This window comes from Megascapheus bottae, chromosome 3 (genome assembly GCF_031878675.1).
Source record: "Megascapheus bottae isolate mThoBot1 chromosome 3, mThoBot2.hap1, whole genome shotgun sequence".
Lineage (NCBI taxonomy): Eukaryota > Metazoa > Chordata > Mammalia > Rodentia > Geomyidae > Megascapheus > Megascapheus bottae.
In genome coordinates, this window is record NC_143511.1 from 54,934,799 (window position 1) to 54,947,986 (window position 13,188).

Consider the following 13,188-nt stretch of genomic DNA (forward strand, 5'->3'; position numbering starts at 1 on the left):
TGTACTTGGATTGTCAATCACTTTTCCAAGCTAGCTAACAAAGAGGGATTTCATGAACGGGAGAGTAGAAGAGCTTTGAAGGGGATGAGGAGTGACACCCTTTCCCTGTGGTGCCTATTATCAATGTCACAAGATGATAATGTCAGGGCGAGACAAATGCCCCCTTTGTCCTTCAAAACAGTCAGTAGGCTTTTACAGACAAGCAACCAAAGACTACTCTGCACTGCCATTTAGATTTTAATTAATATTCAATTACAATTGCATTTTTAGAGTGTCTCTTTTCGGGCCCATGTGGGCAGTAAGAGAGTTCACCTGGAAAGATATTATTGTAAAGAACACCAGGGGAATGAGTCAAGAATCCATGGCTGCTGTTGCAAGAAAGCACAGAAAGGAAATGAATCTCAGTGAGCAAGGAGCGAAGTGAATTCCAGAAGCCTAATGTCACGTGCACAACACTGATTATCAAAAGCCTCATTGAATGATCACTGCAAGGTTTATTTCAATTAGGGAAGTTTCAGAGTTGGGGGGAAGGTAGTATGGCTGAATGCAAAGGCTTTAAGTTTTGGCTTTGGAATTAGTCACTTGAATTAAATAGAGCCTATAACAGGATGGAAATGGTGCCACCCTCTAGGGTCTCTGGAAAGGTTATTAGCTTTATTTTGGGACCAGTTAGTAGGGGTTCAGGAAAGAGAAGTTGTTATGACCTCAAGTTTGGGTTTTTATGTTCAAAGAGGGTCTTGTATATCAGTGTCAATAAGAATAATGTTTTTTAACAACCATCCCATTAAAAGATGGGCCAAAGACTTAGAGACTTTTCTGAAGAGGAAGTAAGAATGGCCTATAGACATGTGAAGAAACACTCCACATCTCTGGCCATAAAAGAAATGCAAATGAAATCAACTTTGAGATTCCACCTCACTCCAGTTTGAATGGCCATGATCAAGAGATCTAACCATGACAGATGGTGGCAGGGATGTGACCAGGAGGGATCGCTACTATACTGTTGATGGGAGTGTAAACTCATTCAACCAGGATGGCAATTCCTCAAAAGACTAAACATAGAGTTCCCCTATGACCCAGAAATTCCCCTCTTGGGCATTTATCCAAACGTCCAGAAACAAAGATATACTAAAGCCACTAGCATAATGATGTTCATTGCAGCATTATTTACCATAGCAAAAATATGCAACCAAATCAGATGCCCCTCAGTAGATGACTGGATCAAGAAGATGTAGTATTTATACACAATGGAATTCTATGCTAACATCAGAAAGAATGATATTGCCCCATTTGGAAAAAATATTATATTAACTGAAGTAAGCCAGACTCAAATGGTTTCCCTCATTCGTAACAATTAGTACACATCTAAGACTCTCCTAGCACAGGATTATAATAGCTCAAAATCTAGGTAAATAGGTCATGTAGGATGAGACTAAATGAAAGCAACTCTAGGATATGGAAACAAAAGCTTTATCTTTTGTGATAGTTATTCTAAATGTTCTATGTTATTTCTCTGGTATTTGTATATATGTTTATTTATTTGAAATAGGAAAGTGAAGGGGGGGAAATAAGATGATTGGGCAGTGGTTGGGGGAGAGGAATGACAAAAACCTTGAGAAGGCATATCAATGTGTGAGAAGTAATGCACCTACTACTTGGTAAATGTAACTGTAACCCCTTTATACTTTACCCCAACAATAAAAAATTAAAAAAAAGAATTGTTTTTAACTGTACCTATAAAGAATGCAGGTCATTACCACAATAAAGAATTTCTTAAGATATTTTTCGGGGAATGCATATAACAGAGGAGGTAAGTTGTAGCTGAGGAAGCAGACTTTAGTTGGTTGGTACATTACAAGAGTGCCTGGAGTGTTGCATAGAAAGAAGGAAGAAAAAGAGGAGAAAAAAAGGGGAAGCAGCAAGAAAGAACAAGGAAGAGGAGGAGGAGGAGGTGAGAAGGAAAAGGAGAAGAAAGCAGTAGAAGCAGGAGAGAGTTCTAGAGCTGATACTGAAAAATTTTACATTGCTATTATAGAAAACTCATTTATCTGACAAGACTAAAATATTCTACAATTATACTGACCTTAATTGCTTTTGAATAAATAGAAAATGAAAGATTTTTCCTGACCTATCTGCATTTTTTTCACATTTTTTGTACAATTACTCATATTATCTCTATAATTAGGAAAAGTCAAAATGGAAACCTTGCATTTCAGTATCATATTTTTAATAGACCTTCAAAAGAATAATGTCTAAAGAGTTGACAAATTGTCAGGTGTACACAAATAGGATGTGAAAGTATCAGTAATCACCATAACTAGAATAGAGCAGTACCTTTAACATGCCAATGTTTACAAAAGACACAAATGTTCACAATGATCACAAAAGAGAGTCTAGCTTCATTAACACACAAATCTAGGCTTTACAAAAGTAAAGTTGTTTTCCCTAAAGATTCTCTTTTTCCTGGAAGTTCCTTCAGTGTAAGGATAGTGTGTGTGTGTGTGTGTGTGTGTGTGTGTTGATACAGAAGCTTGCACTCAGGGATTCTCTTTTTTTGTTTGTTTTTACTGTCAAGGTAATGTATAGAGGGGTTTCAATTACATTGGTAAGGTACTGGGTGCATTACTTCTTGAACATTGATATCCCTTCTCATGTTTTTGTCCCCCTTGCCCTTCCCCCGCCCCCTTCCAATCATCTTGTTTCCCTTTCCTTCCTTATTCCAAATAAACAAATAAATGTATATACAATACACCAGGTAAGAAAGTCAGATACAAGATACAGTAACCACATGAGATTAAACACAGGGTGGAAGAAAGAGAAAAGAAATGACTGCACATAGTACATGGAGAACAACAACCAAAAGATAAAGCTCTTGATTCCATGTCCTAGACTTTACTTTGTTTAGTTTCATCCTATATGACCATATGTATGCAGCTTCTGAGCTATTGTAATCCTCTGTTAGGAGAATCCTAGATGTATACTAATTACTACAAATGAGGGAAACCATTTAGCCTATGTTCCTCTGGGTGTGGCTTACTTCACTTAATATTTTTTCCAAGTGTTTCCATTTCTTATGAATGGTACAATGTCATTCTTTTTGATGTCAGCATAGAATTCCATTGTGTATAAATACTGCATCTTCTTGATCCATTTATCTACTGAGGGCATCTGGGTTGGTTCCATGTCTCAGTTATAGTGAATAATGCTGCAATGAACACCAGTGAACTAGTAGCTTTAGTATGTCTTTGTTTTGGGATATTTGGGTAAATGTTAAGGAGTGGAATTGCTGGGTCATAGGGGAGCTCTATGTTTATTCTTCTGAGTAATCACTATACTGTTTCCAAAGTGATTGAACAAGTTTACATTCCCACCAACCATTCCCTTCTGAGGGCCTTTCAGTCTTGCTGGACTTTTTTTTTTTAATGTATAGCTGGTGTTCTACCACTTGAGTCACACCTCCACTTCTGAGCTTTCACTGGTTAAGTGGAGATGAGGCTCTCATCTTCATGCCTTGACTGAGCAGATATGATTGTAGCCTTCTGAGTAGCTAGGATTATAGAAATGGGACACTGACATCTGGCTCCAATTTCTGGGCATTTTTATTGTTAGGTGTTAGATGAAGTGTGAATTAACTTCTAATGTAGCATGTAGATTCTCTGAGAACCTGATTCGACATATACTGGTTTAAAATCAAGAGGCTGACACTTAGTTTTGTATTAGCCGCACTGCCAAAGGTACCAGTTAGGAGGAATGTGATTATATTGGATGAATTACATTTAAGTTAGGCCTTTGTCTTTTGCAGATGGCTTGGCTTTTGATAGCTCAATGACTGGGATTCTTCAAGAGTAGCAAGTAATCTTAACAAACCAGTAAACACTGTGGTCCTTAGGCTTTGATAGTAACCCTGCCAAAGTAAATAAGCAAATGGTCCATCAAGGGCTGTGGTGGATTAACTCATCTGCATATGAAAAGGGAACAACTGTCCAGGCTTGGGAGTAAACTTCCTGATAAGAATTCCTTCTCAGGGGCCGGGAGTTTGGCCTAGTGGTTAAAGTGCTTGCCTAGCATGCATGAGACCCGGGTTTGATTCCTTGGTACCCCACATACATAGAAAAAAGCCAGAAGTGGTGCTGAGGCTCAAGTGGTAGAGCTCTATCCTTGAGAAAGTCCAAGGACAGTGCTCAGGCCCTGAGCTCAAGCCCAGGACTGGCAAAAAAAAAAAAAAAAAAGAATGCCTTCTCAGGAGATTAGTTTTGGGGTGATTCAATTTTTTGAGCTGTTGATATATTTTAGATACAAGGCCTTTATCCGCTGTGTGGTTGGTGAAGATCTTCTCCCATTCTGTAGGCTTCCTAATTAATTTACTAGCTATGTCCTTTGCCATACAAAAGCTCTGCAGTGTAATGCGGTCCCACTTATCCAGACTTTCTCTGATTTGTTGTGATTCTTGGTCCTTATTAAGAAAGTTTCGACCTGTGCCAAGGAGGTCTAGTGTATCTCCTATTCCTTCTAGTAAATTTTTCAGTGCATCGGCTTTTACCTCCAGGTCTTTGATCCATTTGGAGTTAATTCTAGTTCAGGCTGACAAAGAAGGATCCAACTTTAGTTTTCTGCAGGTGCTTATCCACTTGTTGAAGAGGCTGTCTTTCTTCCATTCTATTTTTTTTTTGGTTCCCTTGTCAAAGATTAGGTGGCCATAGGTCTGTGGTTTAATATCTGGGTCCTAAGTTCTATTCCATTGGTCTTCAAGCCTGTTCTTGTGCCAGTACCAAGCTGTTTTAAAAATTATAGCTCTGTAATAGAGTCTAAAGTTTGGTATTGAAATTCCTTCTGCACTGTTCCTTCTGCTAAGAAGTGTTTTTGCTATACGGGGTATTTTATTGTTCCATATGAAATTTTGGATTGCCTCTTCTATTTCTTTAAAGAATGCCATTGGGATATTGATGGGTATTGCGTTGAATTTGTAGCTAGCCCTTGGCAAGGTTGTCATTTTCACAATGTTGATTCTTCCAATCCAGGAGCATGGGAGGTTTTTCCATTTCCTCAGTTCTGCTTTAATTTCCTTTTTCAGGGTTTTAAAGTTTTCATTAAAAAGGTCCTTTACATTCTTAGTTAAGGTAATTCCTAGGTACTTTATTTTCTTCGAGATTATTGCAAAAGGAGTTGCTTTCCTGATTGTTGCCTCATTCCTCTCACTGTTGGCGTAGAGGAAGGCAGTTGATTTTTGAGGGCTAATTTTATACCCTGCTACCCTTCCAAAGTTTTGAATCAGCTCAAGGAGGTTGGGAGTGGTGTCTATAGGATTCTTTAAATAATCAGGTCATCTGCAAAGAGGGAAAGTTTTACTTTCTCTTTCCCTATTTGGATCCCCTTTATGCTTGCTTCTTGCCTTATTGCACTGGCTAGGGATTCTAATACTATGTTAAAGAGGAGTGGAGGGAGTGGGCATCCTTGTGTCATTCCTGATTTTAGAGGGAATGGCTTTATCTTTTCGCCATTAAGTATAATACTAGCTGTGGGTTTGTCATACACAGCCTTTATTATACTGAGGAATGTTCCATGGATTCCTAGTTTCTCCAGAGCTTTTAACATAAAGGGGTGTTGGATCTTGTCAAATGCCTTTTCTGCATCTATTGAGACAATCATGTGATTTTTGTCCTTGCTCCGGTTGATGTGTTGAATCACCCCAAAACTAATCTCCAAAGAAACAACCATCCCATTAAAAGATGGGCCAAAGACTTAAAGAGAGTCTTCTCTGAAGAAGAAACAAAAATGGCCTATAGACACATGAAGAAATGCTCAACATCTCTGGTCATAAAAGAAATGCAAATCAAAACAACTCTGAGATTCCACCTCACTCCAGTTAGAATGGCCAGGATCAAGAAAACTAGTAACAACAGATGTTGGAGGGGATGTGGCCAGGAGGAATCACTACTACACTGCTGGTGGGAGTGCAAACTCATTCAACCACTATGGAAAATAGTATGGCAGTTCCTCAAAAGACTAAACATAGAGCTCCCCTATGATCCAGCAATTCCACTACTAGGCATTTACCTAATTGTCCAGAAACAAGGACAGACTAAATCCACTAGCACAACAATGTTCATTGCAGCACTGTTTACCATAGCAAAGATATGGAACCAACCCAGATGTCCCTCAGTTGATGAGTGGATCAACAAGATGTGGTGTTTGTACACAATGGAATTCTATGCTGCTGTCAGAAAGAATGACATTGCCCCATTTGTTAGGAAATGGAAAGACTTAGAAAAAATCGTATTAAGTGAAGTAAGCCAGACTCAAAGGAACATAGGCTCAATGGTTTCCCTCACTTGTCATAATCAGTAGAAACCTTGGGCTCTCCTAGCAGAGATTTGCAATAGAGCAAAACTTTCATACAAAAGGCCATATAGTATGACGCTAAATGAAAGGACCTCTAGGATATAGAAACAAAAGCTATATAATGAGTGATTGTTGTCCTTAATGTACTATGTTATCTCTCATCTCTTTTGCTATCCCTTGATTATCTCTTATTGTTACAGTATTTTACTTTGTTATCTGATATATTGGATATATTTGTATTTGGTTATTTGAAATTGGATAGGGAAGGGGGAAAACAAGATGAGGGCTGGCGGTGGGGGGAGGGCAATGGGGACCAAGACATGTGAACAGGTATCAATGTATGTGAATTAATGTACCTTCTATGTGGCAAATATAATGTAACCCTTCTATTAATTACAATAAAAATATATGAAAAAAGAACCCAGGGAAGTGGAGAAAGACAGATAGGAGAAGCTAACAAAGGGAAAGCTGGTTAATAAAGATTGTTTTGTGTATTAAAAAAAAAGAATGCCTTCTCTTTCCTTAGTCTATAGAGCACATAAACAAGAGAATTTCGTGTACTTCAGAGAAATGTCAGAGAATGTGTTCTTCCAGAAAGAGGTTGTCTAATATGTTTTTAAAAAAGAAAAGAATAGAGGAAATTTAAATGGTTGAGGTTTTGGAGGTTTTTTATAAAATTTAGTTCTGGTGGAGGATTATAAGAAATCATAAGACACAGACAACTTTTTGAGGACTTTACTGATTAGAATGAAACATCATAACTGTGGAAAAAGATGAGGATATTAACGAATTCAGGGGTAACAAAATCAGTAAAAATAGGAGGAGTATTTACTTGCTGTTATAAATAGTTTTTTATTCTTATCTTCTTTCTGTTAGCTTTTCATTTTCTTTAGTATTATATATTGCCTTGTCATGGTAACTAATGATAAAATAGCACTTTGAGGAAGGTGAGAAACCAACTGTTTCAGATTGAATTTCTTTTTATCAGTCGTGGAGCTTGAACTCTGGCCCTGGGTGCTGTCCCTTCAGATCAAAGTTAGTGCTCTATCTCTTGAGCCACAGCACCACTTCCAGTTTTTTTCTGGTGGTTAGTGGGAGACAAAAGTCACACAGACTTTGGTGCCTGGGTTGACTTTGAAGCAGGATCTTCTACTCTCAGTTTCCTGAGTAGCTTGGATCATAGACTTGAGCCACCAGTGCCCGGCTTCAGATTGAATTATATCCCTCATTCTCCTCAAATTCATATGTTGAAGCCCTAGCCCCCAGTGTTTGGAAATACAGCTCTCAGGAATTAATTAAGGTTAAATATCAATTTTCAAGAAGTAATGTACACATTATCTGATGAATGTAGCTGTAACTCCTCCATATATCACTCCCAAAATAAAATGCAATAAAAAAGATTAAATGAGGTCTTTAGAGTAGGTCCTCATTTGATAGAATTGATACTTTTATGATCTGTGTGTATGCCTTTCTCCCTTCCCAGCACTAGCTCTACCCTTCTTTCTGCAGGTGCATTTGTGTTCATTCACCAAGTAAATGGCCCATGAGGGCATACAGAGAAGGAAGCCAGGCACAACCCGAGCCCCTCATCAGACGATGTTCTTGCTGGTACCATGATCTTTGACTTACTGGCCTCTAGCAGTAAGGAAATAAATTCCTATTAAGCCACCAGAAAGTGGTGTTTCACTGTGGCAAACAGACCTGAAGAAGATACCAATTCTTGTAGAACTTTGTAGTTGTATTGATTTAGTTTCTGTAAATTACTATGAAAGGATCTTGACCCAGAGAGGGTCATTTCAAATGAAATCAGTTATTTGCGTCTCATTTTTTAAGGCTTCTTAACTAATAGAAATAATTCCTTAATATCTTCTAGTCATTTCCCGTCCTGCCATGATATTTTCTCATTTTCTAGGGGACCATAAAGAAAGTTACTATATACCCCTAAAAGCCCATTTCTGTACCAATCTACCATATATTTATCCTTGAAGGCAGACTTTTAGAATTGAGTATTATTTCTCCCTCTCATCCCTTGTTGATTGTGAAGCTTCATCTCAGGTCCTAGCACAGTCCCTGGGCTCTTTTGCTCAAGCTTAGTGTTCTACTACTTTGAGCTATAGCTCTACTTTTAGTTTTCTGGTGGTAACTTGAAGATGAGTCTTATGGGAACTTTTCTGCCTGGGCAGGCTTTGAGCTGCCATCCTTAGCCTCAGCCTACTGATTAGCTAGGATTATAGGTTTGAGTCACCGGTACCTAGCAAGGAATAGTCTTGATTTATTTCAATTCTAAATCTTGGATAGTTTTATATGACTGTTTTCTAAACTATGTAACAAAGGAGGGTTGTGCTGTGTTAACGAATGTAGGGGGCTTGGTTTCTACTATAATACGTGGTTAATAATGGCACACTATTAATGGAACAATAGAAAGATGCAAAGAAGCATAAATACTGTTTCAGAGTATTCAAAACTAAATACAGATTTTTTTTGTTTTTTTGTTTAATAACTAAGTACAGATTTTTAGGAAAGTATTTTATTTTTGTGTCTCAACAGATGAAATTCATAACCTTGTTTTTGGATAAGACAATGCAAACATACAAATCAATTACAACATGTGCTTATCCTCTTTCCCCCCTCCCACCCCCTTACTTTAAAACAACTGACAGTTTTGACAGTTTTGAAGGACACCAAGACAATAGGGCTTAGCTAAACAATGTGGCAATTAAAATTGGCCCTCTCAGAAAATAATTACAATAGCTGTTGAAAAGAATTTATCCTTTGAGCAAAACAGAATGGGTGAAAGGAATCACAAGAAACCAGGAAGATTATAACTTCTCTTCAGATATGGGAGGGATATATGTTAAAACAATGGTGCAGAAAGTTGGGGAGTCAGACTGAAAACAAAAGAAAGCCATAGGCAAAAAGTTGCTCCATTAAAATGCATCCCCTTAAAGATATCCATTCAAACTCTTGTTCATACTGAAGTTAATAACTATTTCCCCACCCTGGCACTTGGAAGTAAATCACTTCTGTACTTTTTTTTGGGGGGGGGTGAAAACTAATTTAATCATTTTTTTCCCCAAGCCAATATCTCTCCAAGAGACAGTTGGATTTGTTATGGAGTTCTGTAGAATCAGTGAGCTGAACGACAAATCATGATAACTTGTAGCCAATATCATTTTAAACTCATAAAGGATACAGATAATATCCTGACAGACCTGGGTGCTTCCAGGGGGTGGGGTCCATAGTTACTCTCTATTTTCTTCTAGTTTCTTTTAGTCACTCTCAATCCTATAGCACCTTGATAATAACTTTTCAGTTGCCCACATCATTCCTTCATGCTGTTCACGGTAGGCCTCACAGCACCCTTGTGAGGTAGTTAGTGTTATGGTCTTGAGAGATGGGGATGCAGAGATGTTTAGTTGCTTGCCCATAAAGAATCATGAATCTAGTGACAGAGCCCTGGGAACCCCTACTCCAGATTCTTGTCTTTTAATTACTTAACTAATCTGACTCCCTGAGAGTGGATCATTAAAGCAGGTATGTCCTTAACACCAGACTTCATGCCTGGCCAGTGGAACACTAAGGCCCATCTCCAAACCAGGTGGGTTTGGATGATAGAATGAGATACAGGTTGTGAACAACATGGAAGCCAAAATTGGAACCACATTTTGATTCTGACTTTATTTATTGATGTGTCTGTCATTATACATTGCATGATCAAATAAACGAATGAGTAAGCTGAATGAATGAAGGAGATTGTGCTTGAATAAGTGGAAAATTAAAATTTCAGTATCTTTAAAAAGAAGCTGGAAATATCTGACCTACAATTTCTAATTAAACATGAAAAAGAAGTAAGTAGTTTCCTGAATTTTCTGTGAAATGATGATGGCAGCACTTAAAAATGACAAATACAAAGCCATTTAAGATGATTTTTTGTAGAGAACTTGTTTACTTACTGGCTTGTAACTCAAATCATGAAGGTCACTATCAGAGGCAGAGAGACATACATAGACCCCATCCATTTTTCTCTGCAGATAAAGTCTCTGCTACATGACTATTAATTCATTGCCATGTCTTAGAAAAAGTCTGTGCTCTCCAATGCATCTAATGCTATTTTTTAAAGTCACTGAACTACCTAAACAGTGAACTACTCTTCTCATTCAGCAGCCAGGAGACATTTTTCAGTTCTTTTCCATTTCTGTGCACCCATTTTATTTTGGCACTCCAGAAGACTCAGGGCAGAAAATAGTGCTTTATACTGAAACCAGCCTGGCATTAATACCAACAAGTTTCTCATCGCAGTACCTTAGAGGGCTCTTGAGAGTGCTGAAGGACAGCCAACTGGATTCTCTGGGTATTGCTAACATAGAAGAGCTTATATAAACCAAGGTGTTGGAGCTGACTTGGTAATCTCATTGCATTACACACTTGTTCTGTGCTCAGTGAATTAATTCCTGGTAGGTTGTTTGAACTGATACACTGGGAGGCTTAAGAAACTCTGGGTGACATAGTAAGGATTTGTGCGTGTGTGCGTGCATGAGTGTGTGTGTGTGTGTGTGTGTGTGTGTGTGTGTGTTTAAAAAAAGCATTGTTTAACTTTCATGAGAGCCCTGTATGTCTATAATGGATGTGACCTATTAGTCTCTTGTACATCCAGCTAACAGCCCATGGCTAAAGGAATGGATTAAATGTAGTGAATTGCCTCTGTGCTACAGTACTAGCATGCTTGATCTCTCCCACTAAGGAATAATATGCCTAGTGAGGCTGTAGTTAGAAAAAGGTTCACATAAATTTTACCTCTGCCTTAGAGGGAGAGCTGGAAAATAGATTTATCTCTTGCTGTGACAATAAAAGCTCCCAAATTATTTATTACAGATAAAACTTTTGTACTCCTACACAAGATCTAGATCTTTCCATCAAACTGATAACCCTTCTAACAGCATGTTGCATTTATGGGAACTCATAGGTCTTCAAATCTCAGACTTGAACTTCAAGTGATCCTGGTCTTAGTTTTCTTTATGGGGGTGGTCAAACTTAATGGTAAGAATCTTCATGATGGCTGTATATTTTCTGTCATTTATTTTTCCTTATAATTTCTGCAGATGATAGCTGGTAATATGTGTGTGTGTGTGTGTGTGTGCATGTGTGTGTGTGTGAGAGTGAGTGTACATGTGCCCAGTCATGAACACATCTAGCATTAAAATACATGTTCTATTTAGAGATTTACTGGTTTATTTCCTGACTCACTCAGCTGACAGCATTGTGGAATGAAATGAGACTGTAGAGCTACAACAAGGGATTTCTTTCACAATCCATGTTCTTAAAGAAAGGGTCATAATTTTTATATTTACTTATTTTTAAGAGTTGATGAAAGGCACCTGAGTGACAAGCCCTAGAAGCTACTTTTTTTTTCTTCCACCAAACCAGTGGTAGAAATACTAGGTGATTTCCCCTTAGCTTTCTCCATCTTCTTTACTTGGCTTTATCCCACATTCATCTTCTGAAACGGACAATAAGGTTATTAAGGAAAGAACACAGGGTTGTGGGATCAGTTTACTTGTCTGTAAGGGAGTAGGTAGGAAAACTTAAATTTTATTTCTACTATATTGACTCACAGAAGTTAACAGTCAGCCAACTGGAATAGGATGTTTAGGACTTACGAAATAGACATGTAAAAATACAATGAGCTTCTAAGTTAATAATGTAGCACATAACTGAAAAGTCTTTACAAATTCAGGCCACTGAGTTAAAGTTAACTTGCTTTCATTTAAAAGGCTGGCTTCATTATATGACCTTTTTCCCACTGATGAAGAACAAGTCCTGAAGTAGTGGAATCACCTTATCCCTGATCAGAGTGATTTTGAGACAAACTAGCTTGTAAAGAGAGTTGATAGAAATGTATACCAAACACATAAAAAACTACAAAGATGGGAAATAACTGTTTAGTCATTCTAGTTTAGTGGTATAAAAAAGGCCATCATTAGATATGTGAGCTCTGCGGTTCCCCAAAAGTCTCTATAAAGACAAGGGTATCCCAGCCAGGTGACAAAGTCTCAGTTTGCAATTACAGGTTGTTGGAGAAACCTTTCTGAATCTCTTTTTAGCAGCTTCAGAAATCTCTGTGCTTGCTGCTACCTGAAGGTATATTTAAGGCTTCACTGTCCTATAACACAATTACTTCCAGGTACCGTTACTGTCAGCTGTCTGCTTCTTCGTTCACCTCCACCTTCATCCTCACTGGGAAGCGTGAAATGAGCTGTGGAGTCAGGAGGTGAGTTTGAGAGCCCAGCTGATGAGGATTACCTGAACCCATCTCCTTTAAGACTGAAGTACTCAAAGAAAGGAGAGAGCATTTTTTTCCCTCTCATCCTAAATACTGCACAAGAACAGTTTTCAAGTAAACATACTGGATGGTAAAAGACAAAAAAGTGACACTCGGATATGATAAATTACAAGGGACTCTAAACATTCACACAGGGAGACCAAAGAAGGATATCCTTAGGAGAGGATCACAAAAGCTCAATCGCTAGGTGCATATGATCATATAAAAGGATGTATATCAAAAAATAAATAAAAAATTAAAAAAGATGTGTATCGAAACAAATTCCAAGAAATAGAAATAAGAGGCTTTTTAAAATTTTGCCTTTTTTCTCTCTTCACTCCTTTGTTGCTTTTTTAAAATTTCTGTACCTTTTTTTTGTAAGTTTATTTTGGAGAGGGCAAGGAGAGCATAGAAATGGTGGGACAAAAGGTGACCAAATGCAGCAGTTATGCTCACTAGAGACTAGGTTAGAAATGAACTAGACAACTTGAGGGGTGGAGCTGGGAGGGGAAAAACTGGGAGAAAATACG